The sequence below is a fragment of the Rhipicephalus sanguineus genome, chromosome 7 (genome assembly GCF_013339695.2).
Source record: "Rhipicephalus sanguineus isolate Rsan-2018 chromosome 7, BIME_Rsan_1.4, whole genome shotgun sequence".
Classification (NCBI taxonomy): Eukaryota; Metazoa; Arthropoda; class Arachnida; order Ixodida; family Ixodidae; genus Rhipicephalus; species Rhipicephalus sanguineus.
In genome coordinates, this window is record NC_051182.1 from 59,881,445 (window position 1) to 59,900,966 (window position 19,522).

General features: G+C 45.7%; 1 pseudogene; it reads left to right on the forward strand.

The window, feature by feature from the left end:
* The window catches only part of LOC119398713 (uncharacterized), a 30,070-nt pseudogene extending 13,453 nt beyond the window's left edge, over nt 1–16,617 (forward strand).
* The last annotated feature ends 2,905 nt before the right edge of the window (nt 16,618–19,522 follow it).

Below are 19,522 nucleotides of genomic sequence, written 5' to 3' on the forward strand. Positions count from 1 at the left end.
GGGACTTTGGGTGTCGTGTGCCGAAGCAGACACTGCGGAATAAACGGTTCTGCTGGCGTTATCTGGTCCGGTCGTCCTGCCTCTTTCACAGTGGTGGAGGCGCGGGCTATTTGTATGCGCCGTTTTCTAATAATTGATGCTTTCTCGATTGTGGGCTTGTCGGCGATCAGCCGTTTCCGATACGAAAGGCTGATCTTGTCAATTCGGTGATTTGTCATTTCACGTTGCCACATTTCATTGCTACTTGGATATGAACGCATTACCGTCGTTGTTGCCCGTAGCAACTGAAGTGTTTCGCTGTTAAGCACGTGGATGAAGGTCCCATTCCCGGCACGGAAAAAGGAAACAGTTAGGAAAGAGCTCGATAACTGTGGGCTTGTTGGTATAGCTCCCTCCTGCCATGAAGTACGAGGCAGCATTGAGCAGTGCGAAAGAAGGAAAGAAGGAAGGAAGGAAGAAAGAAAGGAAGGAAGAAAGAAAGAAGAAAGGAAGAAAGGAAGAAAGGAAAGAAAGGAAGAAAGGAAGGAAGAAAGCAAGGAAGAAAGAAAGAAACAAAGGAAGGAAGGAAGAAAGAAAGAAAGGAAGAAAGGAAGAAAGAAAGAAACAAACGAAGAAAGAAAGAAACAAAGGAAGGAAGGAAGGAAGGAAGAAAGGAAGGAAGAAAGGAAAGAAAGGAAGGAAGAAAGGAAGGAAGAAAGGAAGGAAGGAAAGAAGGAAAGGAAGGAAGGAAAGGAAGAAAGGAAGGAAGAAGGACGTCAGGCACGCACACGACACTTGCCCTCATTCTCCCATTAGGAGGAGGGCACCTGAACTTATTTCTCTCTTTCTCTCGTTACGCTATCATGCTGTCTACAAAAACACGTCACTGATAAATTGCATCGCCATTCGCCAAACACTGTTAACGATGTCGGCAGTGTACCCCGAAAAACACTGCTATACAGTGTCTCTTGATTTCTGTGGTTCCCATAACCTATTCAGTTACATTCTTAGAGACGAGGTCGAGGCACTTGTGATACTCAGCGGCGGCACGAGTCGTTCTCTCTTACGTAACGTTGAGTACTGGGCGAGTTGGTATAGATTCATGTCGAAGCGAAGCGCGACGAAAACAGGACACAGTAAAGAACACACAGGACAGGCGCTAACTGGGAACTACGGTTTAATGAAAAGAAAATCCGCATCTTATAGTTGGCAATGACAACACGAATCTGGCATCACGTGAACGTCCTTGAAAAACCAAAGAAACAAAACCAAAACAGAATCAAACAGGCTGTAACAACTTGCGTGAAACCAAAAAACGTGGGCTATATACAGAACTACGAATCGAAGTTCTCGCATGTTTTTTTTAGGGGCGAAGCTCCTTAAGGCGGCACCCGTTCGTCCCTCGTAGTCGTAGTCGTAGTGCGTAACCAGTCTTACGCTTTGACCTCCAAGGTGGTGCTGGTGGGAGATCTTTCCTGTGCGTTGTTGAACAATAAAAAATTCGCAGCGTGCGCGTTAACTAAAAGCCGAATTCTTCTGTCTCTCATTCCCCATTAGCAGCCATTGGCATGTTCCAGTAGGAAACGTTAGTAGAAGTAGAAGTGTAAGTGTTAGCTAAAAGCCGACTTCTTCTGTCTCTCATTCCCATTAGCAGCCATTGTTTACCTCCAAGGTAGTGCCTGGTGAGATTTCTCCTGTGCGTGATTAAACAATAAAAATTTTGTTCAAAACGCCGTTGATTGATGAAATAAACCAACGAAAGACGCCAGATGGTTTCTAAAAGCAAAACGAAAGAACGCAGATGTTTCTAAAGCAAAACGAAAAGACGCCAGCTCCTTAACGAAAGACGCCAGATGTTTTCTAAAGCAATGGTTTTCTAAACAATGAAAATTCACAGCGTACATGTAAAATTAAAGTGAGCTGCAAGTCGTCATAACTCTCATCGAACCTTTAGTATAAACGCGCCCGATCTCACGTCGGTGATGATGTACTGGGCAGAATTCACGGAAGATTCACGGTTTACTGATGAACCTCCGCAGCTTCGCCCACTCATCATCATTCACTCCGTGGATATGCTGTGATTTTTTTTTAAGGTATGCGTACTCCGCTTGTAGTAGATGTATCGATGAGTGGCTAACCCACGTGTCATTCTCCTGTTTTATCGAGGCAGCCTCAACCATTTCCCTTGCCTTCTGGTGCTTGTGAGCGAACAAGACCTGCTTCGCCTCAAAAAGCGGCGAACATCCATTACAACTTTTGCAATGCATCGCCAAGTGTGTGTACGGCGTGCCTTTGTAAGGAGCTCAGGTGCTCTCTGAGACGTAGATCAGTCCAGCGTCCCCACCTGTCCAATGTATGAAGCACCACATGAGAAGGGATTTTGAATAGAAATATTGAAGAAAACTGTATAAAGCTGCAGGACGAAACATTACATATAAATGGGGTTTAAAGAGCACCTAGGAGTAATACCCGTGTCACACGGACACTAAAAGTCTTTAAGCAAGAAGACTTTTTCGAAAAAGAGTTCCGCGCGCGGTCACACGACAGAGAGCGATCTCCTTTTCAGAAGTGGTCTTTCTGGAAACGGCGTTCACGAACTCTTTCACGGCGGTAAGGAGTAGCCTCGAAACCAGTGGGCGCCAGCATTTATGAAGTGGTGAAAAAAAACCGGCAACTCTTATTACGTGTGCATTGGTGCTCACCATAAAATAAATTCATTTGTCCTAAGCAGCGTAAGAGAACCATTTAGGACATTATTTTTTGTGTACTCTCGTAAACAGGGCGAACGGTTTGGGTTATTGCCGCCCGCATAGACGCGAGCATGGACGCGAGTGAGCGCGGAAGGCGAACGCCGTGTGCAATCAGCCCGTCGCCGCGTCTGCTCACCGCGTCTGCCTCGTTTTCCAGAGAGAGATGGTACGCTACAAGACTTGCAATTGTCACTTTTTCCTCCGTACGATCATCCATGGTGAGGCAGACAAGAGCGCTAACAAGGAAAACAGACGCCCACTGTTGCCACAATTATATATAAAGGCCGTCAGTTGTGCAAACGCTTCTTAAGATAATACTGCGTGAACCTTTTCTTTTTCAACTGGAGTTGTTAAATATATGTTAATAAACGTGCCATACAATAAATTTGGACATCTTCTGTCGACTTACATAATTTTCTTTTCGCTGGTTCTGATTTGAGGGCGAGCGCCACTCTTTCGGTAGCGCATTCGAAGGAACCTCTAAAAGGATCGTCGGTGCCGTGTGACTGCGAGGGAACGCTCTTCATAAAAGTCTTTCAGCATAGTAAAAGGACCGCTTACGTAAAAGACCTTTCGCGCGCCCGTGTGACACGGGTATTAGTTTCTAGTTTGAAAGTCGAATCTCAGGTAAGGAACGTGTTTCCTGTCTAACAGTTCACAATTTTGCAAAGTGAGCTGACCCTGACTGCCAGAATTTTGAGCTGTCACGTTCAGCACGAGTCTTTCTGTTACTGGTTTCCTCAAGAAACCTAAACGCCCTAACAAATTTCATTGGTGACCAAGTCATCATGACTCAGCTCGATGTGCTACTTTCGTCGGGAACAACGACCTCTTGTTTTACAGTTAACGTAGCGTTTATATTAATAGAGCAATACCACTTGATCTGTAAGCGGGCACAACCCGCAAAGTGCTTGTTTTCGATATAAACAAGGAGGAGAGGAGGTTGAGGAGAGGCGGGCAAGCGCTGGGTTCACTTTTGACGAAGAATAAGATCAGCTTAAGATTACGATCATGGACATAGACAAGAAATTAACTTCTCTCCTTAGTTTGAATGAAAAGGTAGAGGGAATAGACAGGTCAATTCAGTTGCTGTCGGATCACTTTGATAAAATTCAGGAACGCTTGAGCGGGCAAGACAGGGAAATAAAAAACATAAAATGCAAGATCGACAAACTTGAGAAGGAGGATCCAGCTAAGGGTCTCGCCCAGCTTCAGATTGATTTTGATGACCTCGAGTGGCGCAGCCGACGTTTGAATGTGGAAATACATGGAATTCCTGAGACTGCAGGTGAAAATCTTTTAAACAAGGTAAATGATCTTGCGAAAACCTTGAATTTGACGGAACTTGCTCCGGCTGATATTTCCGCTATTCACAGAATGGCATCAAGGCCAGGTAGAGAGCGTGGAGTGATCCTTCGTTTTGTCCACGAGGGCCTTCGAGATACGTGGCTTGAAAAGAGAAAGTCCTTGAGGCAGGAACAAGAAAATGTCTACATAACTGAGAACATGACCAAGCGTTCCCGGGCTCTTTTATTAGCAGCTAAAACCTGGGCTAGGAGAATTGGCTATGACTTTGCATGGCATTCCAATGGGAAGGTCTTGGTGCGTAGGAAGAGTGGAGAACGTGCGCAGGTCATCAGGTGTGAGGATGACTTGTCAGCGTTGAACAATTGATGTTTGTTTTTGTGCTATTCCTTGGTTTCTTTTTTTTACTGCTCTGTAAAATGGATGACCTCGGATATATCGCCCTTCGTGAGTTAGCGAAGCGGTTTGAAAGTGTACAAAGAGGTTTTCTTCGATGCTTCCATTTAAATGTACAATCAATGGGAAACGAAGTAAATGAACTCGAGTGTCTGTTTATTCAAATGAAAGGTTGTTTTGATGTAGTTATGCTAACGGAAACCTGGCAATCGGATATTTCAGAAGAATTTGAACTACCTCATATGAAAAACGTCTCTGTTTTTCGGCCAAGGCGTCGAGGGGGTGGTGGCACTATGCTACTCGAAAATTCTTTACAGCATACTGCTCGAAAAGTTTACTTCAGTTACTGCTCATTACGAGATGTTATGTGTTCAGTTTCAAGATGTCATAGTTGCTGTGTGTTACCGGCACCTGATTGGTAACTTGTCTGATTTTGTGCATTTTGGATGTTTTCTTACATATGTAAATCAACATCAATACACTGTTAGATAGGTGGTGATTTCAATGTTGACATGGGGCATGAAAGCACAAAAAAGTGTGACTTTGAAACTATTATTGCATGCAACGGTGTCGAAAACATATATTAAATAGATCCACTAGAATTACTCTGTCTTTGGAGACCACCATAGACTTATTTATCACAAAACTGTGATCTGTCGTGTGTGACCTGTGCTGTCCGTACGTATCCTATTAGTGATCACATGGCGATATGTTGGTTCTGTAAAAACAGGTGCACCTCCGTTAATTCAGAATGGACATTCCTTATAGTATCAGCATGTCTCGCCAGCTGCCTTTAGATGCCTTCCGTTCAGAGATTGGCACTTGCATTGGGGACACTGTTTATAAACTCAAATGATGCGAATGTAGCCTATGACGCGTTTTTAGAATCCTTTACTGTATATACAAAAACACTTCCCTTATAAACAGCGCAAAAAACCTAAAGGTTGTCGGAACCTGGATGACACGCGAACTCTTACGTAAATTAGACAAAAAAGACAGATTATTTCGGAATTCATGCGTACCGCGCGGACGAGGCGGACCTAAATTGCTTTCAAGCAGTTCCGAAATGCCTTAAGTAAAGAAATGAAGAAATCAAAGCAGCTGTATCACATACAAGCATTTACTGTGTGCGCAAAACGAGCAGATGTTTTATGAATAGAATAAACTCTTTGATGGGCCGCATTCCGAAAAACAGAAGAAATTAAGGAGGTACTCTATGATGGAAACTTTGTCAGTGGAGAGGCTATGGCAATGTTTTTAATGATTACTTCGTTTACAGAGACTTTAACGACAGATCACCGCTGCTTGCCGAACTATGGGTCCAGAAACCTACAAACACGTTTTTCTTAGCAGGTACTATTGAACCAGTAGTCCGCACAGTATTTCTTCGGCTTAAAAACAGTCGCAGCTGCGACGCCGATGCATGCAATAAAAACCAGTGAATATGTTATTGATCTGATCAGCCAGCACTAACACACATATTCAATCTCTGTATTCGACAGGGGTTTTTCCTTCGAAAATGCAAACGGCACGCGTAATAGCTCTCTACAAAAAGGGGACAAGCATAACGTTGCAAATTATCGACGATATCTATTCTCCCCGTATTTTCTAAAGGTTTAGAAAAATTATTTTAGTCGCTTATCCTGTTTTTGCACCAAATACGTCCTGCAAAATCAAAATATGCTTCCAAAAACCACAAGTCTACAGAACTCGCCCTACTGGATCAAAAAGAATATATTCTACAACAGTTCGAACAAAAAAATTAAGTGGTCGGAATTTTTGTGGATTTCACACAAGCATTTGACTACATTCACCACGTATTTTATTTGAAAAATTAAACCATTATGGCATTCGCGGGCTCCCACTCATGTTACTTAAAAGCTATCTGGCGCACAGATGTCAATTCGTTTCGATAAATGATTTAGTATCAGATAAGAAAAATATAATTTCAGGGGTACCACAGGGGAGCATTCTTGGCCCTTTATTGTTCACTTTATATATTAATGACATTGTCCATATCTCCCCAGAAGTTAAGTTTATTATCTATGCAGATGACACGAGTATATTTGTCCCATCAGCATCAGATGCTATCCTTTCTAATAAAGCTAAATGACGTCTTACAGAAGTAGGCAACTGGACAAGTAAACAATAAGTTAAAAATAAATGCAACTAAAACAAAAGCCGTAGTTTTCATTCGAAAGGTCAACAAGTGACTTTGGAGAATAACATTGTATTTAGAGGCTCAGATATAGAAATAGTGACGTCAGTGAAAGTACTTGGGGTATATTTCTCCAGTTCTTGCAATGGGATGACCAGTCAATTACATTCAATTAAATTAAGCCGGATAACTGGAATATTCAGCCGTATCCGGTACCTCATCCCCAACTCGGTGAAGTTATTGATATACAAATCACTGTTTAGTTCACTATCTTAGTTATTGCTATTTGGTTTGGGGAACAACTACAGAAACAAACTTAACAAAATTACTGAGAATACAGAAGAAAATACTGAGGCTGATAAGACAACGCTATAGTTCCAGCACCTAGCGACCCACTGTTTAAAAAATATAAGATAATCAAGGTGAATGACCTATATCAATACAGACTACTACGAGAGTACTGTCTTAGCTGCAAACGCTCAAACTCTTTGTTTACAGATATGGCGAATCTTTGCTTAAAGGAAAAGGCTTATGAAACTAGAAATACAGAAATGTGGAACGTTCCTTACTTTCGTACTAATTATGGTTTTCAGATGCTTCGATGTACTCTTCCGCGAATTCTAAATAATTACATTAGCAAAGGTATAGATGTGTCTCATTTAAGTGTCGCTGAATTAACGGCTCTTTTTGTTGTATAAACAATGTAGCAATTATTTGGGTTCAGAAGATTGCAGCAGGTTTCTTTGTTGTATAAGGCTATGTATAAAAAGTGTATGATATTGTGATGTCCTTTCAGCTGCTGCCATTGTTCACAAAGGGGGCGGAGGATCCCTCAAGCCGTCATTACGGCTTTTCCCTCCGCCTCCTGTACACTGTACTGTGACGAAATAAAGCAATCAATGAATCAATCGGCCTCTTTCATTTTCCTGTGCTGTTCTTCTGCCGGTTTGGTAGGGCTTCGGTAGGGGCCGGGAGTCCGGAACAAACCGGTATTGCCAGAACGAAAGCGTCCGAGATGAAGGGGAGTTTCGCGACTTTTCCACTAGGGGAGAGCGCATGCGCAGGGGCGTCGTCAAAAAGGCGGATTGTTTAAAACCTCCTTGACCGCTTCATCTCGACACGTTGTAGTGCGTCAGCGCGCGAGTACAGGGATACCTGTGCTGACGACGCTCAATATGCTCGAGCAAAAGTGATTGCATTAGTAGCACTTCTCGTATGAGATTGCGAGTTGCATTATAGGCGCGAGCAGCGAAAGTAACGGCTCAGGGTGGTTTTTTTGTCGCCGTTCGTTTGTGAGTATTTAAAACGTGTTCAAATAAAAATTACTTCGCAGAACCAGCGACATGTTGCAGGGCGTTTCCCGTGGGGTCGGAGATATCACGCGAGTACCGAACGTCAAACAAACAATAAGATATTCGTATGTAACTTTAATGTAGGGGCAGCTGTACACCTCTCCCCATACTTGAGTACACGGTACTCTTGAATCGTTTGTCTTATTTTACAGCAAGGTTGCGTGTGCCATTTTTAAAGACGACAGTCTTTCTTGGGATACTTAAACGGAGAAATTTTGGTCTGTCTTTAACTTTCTGTTTGTCGGCACGTCACTCGATTCAGCCACTCGGCCAAAGTTGGACCACTTGCCCAAGGGCCAGCCATCTTGAACAGCTGACTAGGTTCATACTTGTGTACATTGTCGATCAAAAAGCAAACATTACGCATATCTGAGGCGCAACATCACTAGGCAAGTATTAGGTGGTGTGTTCCTTTAATACAAAATGCAAACATACGTAATTCTAAAGACCCTAGTTCCTTAATCTGCGCTGAAAATGCGACTGCGCTGAAACTTGCCTTCCTCCGTGCCCTCTGCGCGAGCTCATCGTTGTGTTTCGGTTTCGGTTCTGCATTGCACTGTACGAATGCCATGGGGCGCCGCTCTGGCATTCCTGTTTTACCCAGGCGACGTGTAAATAAGTGTGTGTGGAGAGTACTCGTTTAGTGCGGACGTTTCTTGTGCTTCAGCGTTTCGCGCCAAACCGCGTGTTCGGCTGGCTGGCGTCCCCGCCGGTCGTGTTGGTCACCGCCGGTCTTCGCCTGCTGCTGCGCCGGGACTACCAGCCCGCAACACAGCACTCATGTTTCCCGACGTATTGCCAGATGGCGTCCATATCTCACGCAGCGCCTCTTCTATCGTCTTTAGACGACATTTGCAGCGAAGCACGCAGATACGCGGCCAATTTTTGTACTTTCGAAACAGCCGGGTTTCTTGCGTAGAACACGATCTCATTTTAAGACCACTGTTGGTGAGATAATACGCGTCATGCGCAAGAGAAACGCCGGGATCTTCAAATTTCTCTGTAATCCAGTGATGGCAACCCCAGGGATTCATACCTAGATGTAGGGACTTTCTGTCTATTTCAGGGATTTGGCATATTTTTATAAAATGCGAATCATTTCTTAGCGAACCCCAGACACCTTGAAAATACGTATCTATCTATCTAGCCGCCTACGTCTGGGTGCTCTCGTCATCGCCTCTTTAACTTGGTGTAGACCAAAATTGGCAAGGGAGGGTAAGAGGATTTGACGAATATGAATGTCTGGTCATGGCATGAATAACGTGGAAATCATGTCGCGTACGTCGTCAAACCCATTCCTCCAGGCACGCGTCGCACATACCCGTTTACCACGGGCTGCGGTATACGGGTATGAGCCACAGGTGACTGACAGTTTATATGTACCCAGGAACGGGGAGAACAGACGCAGCTAAATTTAAATGCAAGAGCGTTAAGAAAAACCGACAGCGGCAGCGTTGACCCGACGAATTCTTATTATAAACATTAGCATTCCAGCAGGAATCGAAGCCAAGCATTCTGCGTGGCAATCAAGTATTCTACCACAGAGCCACGCCAGGTCTCGAAACTGCTTTAGAAAAACACCCTATGCAGACGTAATGTTGGTGCAACGTCAATTGTAGTTGTGGTGCTGGCTATCTCATTTTATAACAAAGCAATAAACACTACATATGCACTCCTACGATGCAGGTTCCATGTCCGGTCTGTGGTTCCAGTGTCGGCTCCGCTTTTATAGCAGTCTAAAAACATCACATTTGTATTCCTATCATTCAGGAAGCTATATTTAAGCCTTTTAGACCCCGGAGAAATACGCTAACGAAAGTCACGTCTGATATTCACATCATCGCACCGTAAAGTGCACTTCGTTTTGATAAAACTGACGTACGTGCTCTAACGTGAGTGCTGACGTTACGTCAGACCATAAGTTATCCTCTAAACGCCAGTTGTCGACGTGCCTGGTGAGCCCAAGAGGTGTATGCAACTACTACACTTACAAAAACACGTAGATCCACCTCGTGACGCTTGGCTCGAAGCCAAAAAATTACAGCATAGAACTACTCGCTGACTGCTTCGCATGAAACGATTCTCACAAGGCGTGGGATCTGCCGAATTTTTAAATCGAGGGATTTTTTTAAGGCTCTGCAAATGTTACATGGCCTAATAACAGGCGTTTCAGATTAATCACGCTTTTTCAACTAGAAAGGCTATAAAAAACAATAGTTTTCTCTAGTTGCTGTTTTTCATTTAAGATAGCTTTGGCGTTCCGTTGGGCCCAGTGAAAGCGATAGCAGTTCTTCTGTAACGCGAGATTATTATGGGTTGGATACTGGGGAAAAGTGAAACTTTGTTGTCGTAAAGTGCTTAGCATGCACGCACGTATCATCGTGAGCGCCCTGAGTGATTGCTGCTCTGTAAAACGATGAGAAATTTTGTCTTATAGTGCGCATGAAAACGTGCCAAGTTCACGATCGCTGCGTGCCTTCACCGTGCAGTCTTCATGTCTTCTGGACCAGGAGACTTTGATAGAAAGAGAGCGAAAGTAGGGCTGACAATTGGGCGAGCTGGTACGGATTCATTATTGTGAAAACGGCTTAACGGAAAGAGACAAAAAAACTGTTCGTGTCTTCAGTCTTTCCGTAGCGCCGTTTTAACAGGAAGAAAAATTGTGGCGAAAATATTTGGCCATATGGGAAGCTGATCAAAAAGTGCACAGGATGGTTATGAGCCAGTAAAAAAAAGGGCCCTGTATGTCTACTGCAAATCATGCAACGCTGATTGCAAATGTGGAAAATTAGAAATGGACTGCCACCTCGCAAGTTTCAGGTTATAGACATGCGACTGACCTCAACGATCACATTTATGCCTTCATTGAGGGGGCAAAGTGAACTTGACAAGTTTGTCGGTCTCTGTAATAACTGGCGTCATCTGCAAGCCCTTTATGCGTGCAATTACTCAACAGGAAATGCAGACCTTCAGTAGCTGTTAATGCGATGCATTTTACTTCTAATTGGATTTATATGAATTTGGCCACAAAGCGGACTCTCCTTACATCTCGTCAGAATGACATTAAAAAGCCCATCAAGGAACTTTTCTTGCAATCTAGGGCATTTTCAGGGGTCAATCTAGAGATAAAACGTTGACTTAGGTTGGCATCACTGCTTTAATTACTTACTATAATCAGTAATGACAGTATATAAATTCACTATGACCCGCCATACTCATAAGTTCGCTGCCTTCCATCTTCACGGTAGTCGAGGGGCTCCGAATTTTTTTAAAGCACAGAAATGAGTGGCCCTCGTCCCGAACTCCTTTGAAGCGCACGAAGAAAACAACTGGAGGGTGTGGCGCTGCGATCACCCCCCCCCCCCTTCCATGGGGGGAGGGGGGCATCGACAACCTTGCGTACGCATGTGCTTTCAACACAGTAACGTGGGTGTCATTCGTGCTAACCGATGGGTCTCGATCGCGTGAACGAGCATTTAGGCACTCTCTGGAAGCGAATGAAAAAATTGGCCGCATATCTGCGTGCTTCGCTGCAAATGTCGTCGAAAGACGACAGTGTTCCACCATTTATGTTTTGCCTTGCCTCAGACAGCGCCTCCTCTATGTTGAATCGGCCGCATCTGGCTCATTGATAAAATAGAGGCGCTGCGTGAGATATGAACGGCTTCTGGCAGTGGCGTCGGGAAACATGGGCTTGTGCAGAACCCAGGGCCACCGCCAGGTGGCAGCACCATATCGTCGGCAGAGGGCTTTTTCGTGCATAGCGTCGCATTTTAGCTCAGCCTAAGAGACACTAGGGGCTTTAGAATTAGGTATCTATGTATTTTCTAGTAAAGGAACACACCACCTAATACTTACGCATTCATGTTGCGCCTCAGATATGCGTAATATTTGCTTTTGATCGACAATGTTCACAAGTATGAACGCAGCTACCGTTCAGTATATCAATACATCGACTGTGAAGAAAAAAAACATGGCTTTCGCCTTCGAGTTGTCTTAGGCGAATGCATAAGGGGACCCTGTGAGCTTCTTGTTTTGTGCTAGGTGTAATAGTAATCTACATGAGCTCCCTTTAATATGTGAGGATTATCTCCTATCAGATCTGATTATAATGCAACGCTACGCCTTTCCCATGAGAATATATAGGCTCGACAGGATGTACAAGGGGAAACACGTGGGTAGGGAATAACAACACCAACCACGGTTACCAATAAGTCGGCGCTCGCACCGCGACCTTCGAGGCATGTAGGTTTAGGTAGAATCGTCGAACTATTTGACTCACTCCTAACCTTTCAAGTGTGTACGGTATCGAACCATTACCTCAAATGTATATTGATACTAAACCCCGAGCATTCCAAGTTCGTGGGGTGTCGAACACTCCACCTTGAGTACACAGGTTTTGGGACCCCGAACTTTTCTAGTGCCTATATTATCGAATTCTCGACCCCGCACCTTCAAAGTCTGTTAGATGTGGAACGCTCAACTTCTGATGTACATAGGGAGTCGAACACTAAACCTTTACATGTAGTGAGGCGTGGAACCGATGGTAAGTAGTCATTAAGAAAACATGAGGAAGTGGTCAAGTGATGGTCAATAGTACAGGCCGTAGATGAGCAACTTTTTTAAAATTTTATTTGATTTATTTTACCCTCAATCGACGGTTTAACGTCCCAAAACCGCGATCCTTTAACGTCCCAAAACCACATTGCTTACGCGTAGAGTCAGAGTATCGGCCAGGTTCTATCGAAAAAGGCTTCTTCACTGAATCTTCAGGTAAATCAAGTATCACTTTAACGTTGCCGTTGCAAAAAAAAGTTGGTTTCACCGCAAGGGCGAAGCAATGAATGCGATAGCAAGAAAAGCGGCCCGTGATGGACGCGCTGCTACGCTGCAGAAACATCTGCCCCCCGGCAGCAACTACCGCGCGAGCAGACAGCGGAAGGGCAAGGTTCTCCCTGCGCAAATGTTAGAAGAAGCGAGCGAGCTGGCCGACGACTTTTAAATGCGCCCGTTGCGCCCCTCGCGCCATCTCGCTGGTAATGAAGAAACTCTTATAAGCGCCTGCCATCTCTGAGTCCTGCCAGCGGTAAAGGGTGTGTATATAACGCTCGCCGTTAGCTACCTGAAGGATCTGCGTTTCGTGGCGTAGTGGTTAGCGCCACGCGCTGCGGAGCGAGAGGTCGCTGGTTCGATTGCGCGCATCGGAAGCATTTTTCTAAAATATTTCTTGGGGGACTTTTATATATACACATACTTATACATATACGGTGCATGACGGCGGCGACGGCGACGGCAAAAACCAGCCGAGACTGTCCATATAATTGCTATTGCAATAAAAATAAGGGCTGCCTACCACTCTACCATGCATAACATAGTATACAGCACTTTCTCCTCACGCGCGCACCGCACGCGCACGCACGCACAGAAGCCACAAATCAAGTACATTTCTGTCCCACAACATACAATAGCGTTCATCCTTGGTGAAAGCGAAGCCAAGTGTGCCCCTACCCAGGTGAACGACCACTCTCCCGCCTTAAATTCGTGCGTACGCTCGCCTTTACATGGCCTTCATCATCGGGTGGCCCTTGCCGCGAAGTCCGCATGATCGCGCCACCGCGGAGACCATGTTTCGCGCAGTCATTGGCGCAATCGCACCTTTTCACAATTGTGGCAGTTTGGGCGTGTTGGTATGACATGGCCAATAAATTCTAAGCGCACATACAGACGAGGACAAAGAAGGCGTGATGGTTGTGATGATCCAGGTGTTTCCAGTGCTGACCGTAATGCAGGTCACAGTGTGGAAAAGTGCCTACCAATGTTTAATAAATGCACATTCGTAACAAGAAACAAAAGTAAACTCGTGCGGGAGATAATTGAGGCGGAAAAGATAGATAGCCTAGGAGATAAATGTGTGGCCAAGCCGTCGATTGCACTATCTTTCAAAGAAATGCGTTACCTGCGATGTCATTAATGGTGTCATATTTTATGCCGGCTGCGCCGGCGTCATGTAAGGTCACGTGTGCCCTTATATATTCTGTTCCCCTGGCTTCAATAAAGTGTTGAACGTTAGCGCCTGTGTGTCTTACGTGTTTTGTCCTCGTCTGTATGTGCGCTTAGAATTTATTGGCCCAACTTTTCGTTTGCCCTGGTGCAGGTTCTGCAGTTTGCCGAGTTCATCGAGTTGAACGTGGCGCTGGGCGCGTCACACTTCATCTTCTACAACCACACTGTGGGTCCCGACGTGGGTTGCTTGCTGGAGCGGTACGCGAGCGAGAACCTGGCCACCGTGCTTCCGTGGGAGCTGCCCATCGCCTCCCAGCGCGAGATCCGCACCGAGGCCTTGTTCGCGGCGCTCAACGACTGCCTGTACCGCGTCATGTACCGATTCCGGTGGGTGGCGATGATCGACCTGGACGAGTTCATCGTGCCCTCAGGAAACATCACCATACCCACCATGATCAAGAGGCTCCAGGACAGGAACAAGGTACGAGTTGCCTATCGACGAGCGATTACACAGCAGACACGCGTACGCGATGTCTTTGTTTACTGTCTACCGTGAGTACCAACCGACCGAAATCAACATTTTTTTTTAATTCCAAGCAATTTATGGCGAGAGTCCTACGTGCATCGTTGCGCGGCCCCTTGAGCCGAAAGAAGGCAAGCAAATGCAGTGGAACGGAAACCCACGTCACATAGGTCACAATGATGTCATGTTCTGACGTCGTCATGACTTCAGTAATTTATGTGGCGTCATCAGTTGAGATCGTCACCTGGTGAAAGGTTGGTCTACTCCCGAGGAAGCGCGACACATAAGCCAGGTGCAGAAAGTTTCAGGGGGCGGACGGGAGCGGAACTGTGCAATCTACTGAGAGCATCGAGCCTATTTAATGCGCGTCTCTCACACAGCGGCTCGATATTTTTTTCCAAGAAGTCTGGTCGCCCATTGTGTAACTCAATGCATTGCGAAGGGTGAAGCAGGCTTTCGCCCTCCAGCGTTGCAGAGAGTGTAACGTTCTGTGAGACTTTTTCAGGCTGAGAGTACAGCATTGAAGGCACATTAAAGAGAAAAACGATTTCTCTCGCATTAGTGTATTACTCTTTCACGACACCAAGAACACCACGCTTGCCGTGAGAAGACGCTTGGTAAGCGAGGATACACGAAAAAGAAAATGCGGGTGGAGACGCCACATCGAAGATCCCACACCAGTCGCCATGACGTCACAGATTTGGACAGTGTCTAATAGGGCCCACGTATAGTTCCCAATCGGTCAAAATTAAGTACAATGTCTTCTGAGGGAGCCAGATACTTAATATGCTAAGTTTCAGGAAATTTCGTTGAACCAATGTAGCCGAAATAGCAAAAAAATAAAACACTTTGAGATCCGTGAGGCCACCATCGGAGAGTTCGGAGGGAAATTTAAAAGTGACACTTGTGACATTGATTTTTTCATTTAATTATAAACCTATGGTGGTGGAATTAACGTCATTAGAGTTTTCAGAGCACCATTTTATCAATATAAACCGATTCATTGTTCTGCTTTAGTGTCCCTTAATTGTTTTATTAAGGTACCTAATAGATACAAAGATGTGCTTTTCACTTGAAACTGCAAATACTTTTCAAGAATGTGATAGAATCATCACGAAATAGAAACAAGCGGAATGGACAAGTTGGGAAGATTAACCAGAAGGAATATTCGGTACACTATTGTAGACTTGGCAACGCAGATGTTAAAGGATGAAAATCTACAAATGAAAAATGCTGGCACCCAGACACACCATCACCGTCGGTGACTGTTGCCACTTGTCTATCACAAATACAGACACTATTACGGATGACGCTGCTTAAGCGTGGTCTATTGTCATTAAATAATGAGCCGCTCATTGTTCTTGCGGAGTTCAGTGAAGGATTTTATAATGTCCCAGAGTTTAAAAATATGTTTCCTTTCCTGCTATGTGTACTCTCGCACTCCTAGCAAATCAGGTAAGCACAAACTCTTCCCCCAGCAAGTTTTAAGTCGTCTGAAATGCACTGTTTCCTCTTTCGCAGAGCGGTCGAGCGGGCGCCTACTCATTCCGGAACGCCTTCTTCTACCTTCAGTGGCCCGACGACCAGTGGCTGCCGTGACAAGCTCCCGCTGGTCACGCTTCGCAAGACCCTGCGCAGCTTCACTTGCACGCCCACCGCCAGCGCTCCAAGTGCACTTATGGATCCCGAGAGTGTTGTGGAAGTGGGCAACCACTTCGTCTGGGAGTTACCTGGCCGGCAAGACGACCGTCAACGTGGCATCGAGCGTAGCCTTCCTCCACCACTACCGCGTGTGCGAGTTCGGCGGTAACGACTGCGTCAACGCCACCTCGGTGCGCGACACCAAGGTCTACTACTGGAAGACGCGCCCTTTTGGAGGCAGTCAGCCGGCGGATGAAGATGCTCAGACGTCGCGACCTCGCGTGTCCCGGACAGCCGCCGCGGGTGAGACCGGGCAGACAGTACCTCGGTGTGCAGGTTGGCGTGCCGACCCTCGCCGTCTCTCGTCGTCGTCACCATCATCGTGACCACGCCCACGGAGACGAGCAACGTGAACGAAGTTACGTGATAATGGTCAGCTTGTACAGAGGAGCAGGTTGTTTGTTCGATGTGGTGGCTCTTGTCTGTAGAAAGCGTCCCTGGGAACTCTGACGCAACGACGCGGTCTTGGACGACGACTCGATGGATATGGCGTCATAGACGTGCGCGGCGTGCGTTGGGCCCTCAACCATGGTTTGAGAACCACGATTAGGTTCTTGCTTCGACCCGTCGTTTTCTGCGATTCTGAGAGAAGATTGACTCGCACGCCATAGAGTCACTGTGAAACTTTCGAGTATGCCAGGCCTGCAACAAGAGAAAACTACTGCTCGATACTTGTATGTGTTCAGGAACTATCCAGCGAGACGGTCTGCGCACCTGTCAGTGACCATCGCACCTTGAAAGACCATCGACCTTGAAAGACAGAGGATAACGTTTGATCTCTGGTTTGTCGGCGGCTACCATGCTCTCATGAAGAGTTTTCGACATAGTGAAAGCAGACCTTGAGCGAGGAAGCTGCTGTGTGCAAGGGCTGCGAGATCGCATGGTCTCTTTCCCAGTCTGAGGGAAGTTAGCCTGCAGACGTCAACAGACCGCGACGGCTTTACTTTGCCTTCGACCAGAAACTCTGAATTCAAGCGCATGTGTTTTTATTCCTAGTCTTTTTACATTTATTTTATTTTCGTTTTTAGCTTTTCTGCTTTGTGCACTTCTATTTCCTGCCGCGCATCGGTAGTACGGACAATTTCCCTTTATTTTATTCCCTTTAAACGACAAAGTATGTCTTCGCCTCATTGTGCAAAGAAATGTGACCAGCTTCGCCTCAGTGGTTTCATCATGTGCGTGTGCTGCGTCGGCACTGTCCAAGGTCTTCGAAATTTCAGCGGTCATCTGGCGCTTTCATTAAGGTCACATCACCACTAAAGTTCGGTGAACGCTTCACGAACGTGTCTAAGAAGCAATGAAGTTCCCGGATGTAGGCGAAATGTCAGAGGCCCATGTAGTTAGATTTAGGTGCACGTTACATATTTCAAGAAAAGAAAAATTCAGGTGGTCGAAAATTCCGGAGCCCTCCACTACGGCATGCCTCAAAATCACATCGTGGTTCTGGCACTTAAAACACCACTAGTGAAAGGTCCCGGACAATAAGCTCGTGCTCGGGGTTTACGCAACTATCGTTGCTTCGGAGCTAAAGCTTCTTCAAGGCTGAAGAAGCTTCTTCAATCCCACCTTTCCAGATGACACGAGACGGACGAACGCCGAGACGACCAGAAGGAGAATGGCTGCGACGTTAGGATTGTCCGCCACGGCCGCGTTCCATCCTCCCGGTGCCTCCCTTGGCTCGTGCTCCAACATCAACGGCCATAGCTCATGGCCTTCTACATCTCCAGTGCTTCCCCTGTGTCGAAGCACCTGCATTTTATCAGTACAGTTCACAGCTATCTTCTGCGAGAATCCTACGAAACTGTGTAGTGTTCCGAGACCATGGCCGGCAAGACAACCTGCTGGACAGAGTAACCGTGACTTAGTGCGTCTCGTCCGCGCTAGACAGCACTCTGTAATCCAAGTCAGGCCGTGTTTGTCTCCTCTCTAGCTCCACAAAAGAAAAAGAAGTCTGTGCTGCTGTCGTGATATGCGCCTTCTTGTGCCCGTGAAGCTTTTTGAAACATTCCCTATGATGACTTGCGCAAAAAAGAATGTGCGTTATGTGTGTGTAGTGTTGTGTCCGAGCCAAGTCTGCCATAGTCTTCATGTGTCTATGCGTATGATTACCTCAGGCGCGTTTTGTGTGTACACTTCTAAAGTCTGGATTATGTTTCAGCGAGCTGTGATGAGTCGGAGTGGGGTAATATCCGCCACAGGTTGGTCCAACAGCCATCAGTGCGTGTTCTGTAAAACTCTGTCCTGAGGTGCTGTTCCGGACGGCATCAAATTCCTCCACATTGTCGCATTCTGCAATGACTGAGCCTATCGGAAAGAGGCGGAGCAGTTCTGTTCTGTGATCCAGTCTTGAATGACAAGACGGAAAATTCGACAATTATGGCAGAGGCGCAGTGTCCAGGATAGTACCCCTGTACGTTGTCTGTACAACTGTCTTGAGGTTATACCATTCCATTGGCCATGTCGTCTTATAGAAATCTTGCAACGGCCAGTTCAGTACATCTCTTGCGTCGAGGCCAGCGCGTGAATGCTTTCAGAGTTTTTGTTTTGCTTACTTTTAGCGATGAGGAACTGCGAATATTTGGGTGTTTTACTATATTTAGTTTTTATCTGAGCTTTTCGTAAGCACTTTTGTTGGTCATTTTTTGTTCATTGTTCGAGTTGTATAGTGGCATTGATAGGTTCTGATTTTACCTTCAATTGTACATATCGGCGATATACGTATATTTTGTTGGCTCATTTTCGTCTGACTACTTCATTATTTATTTCATCCAGTTCTTTCAAGAGAGTACGCGGATACTTGTGAAAGTGCGCGGTCACAGACAGAAACAGGAATGCAACTGGAATTTGTACACTGTGCACTCAGCATAATGAGCCTTTTATCGGTGCAAGAAAATTTCGCCAGAATCCGAACTGTCCAGCGAAGCGGCAACGACAAAAAGCTAGGTATAACAGTAACTTGCAAGAGGTTAATTTCGAACCTTCCATCGGGGCTGAGCCAATAAGGGTTGGCGAGGGGAGAAACTTGACAATATGACGAAATTCAAGTTTCCAGGTCTGCTATACTCTGCACATTACGAGAATTCACCGTATCATTGAATTCACACTCTGCTCTGTTCTGATTGGCCCTCACTCTTTCAATGACTGAAACGCCATCATTGCGAGACATTGTACTTCAGTAACGCGAAAATAGACGCCTGAACACGCAGCGTCATAAAACGGAAGCGTTCCACAGGATTGATAATCACTGTCATGCGACAAAAATTTTAAAGTAAACGTTTACTTTAATAAGGCCAGTTTGTGCGTTGACTATACAGCCAGGTGCTTGCTGCAGCAAGAAAAAAGTTCTTGAAACTTC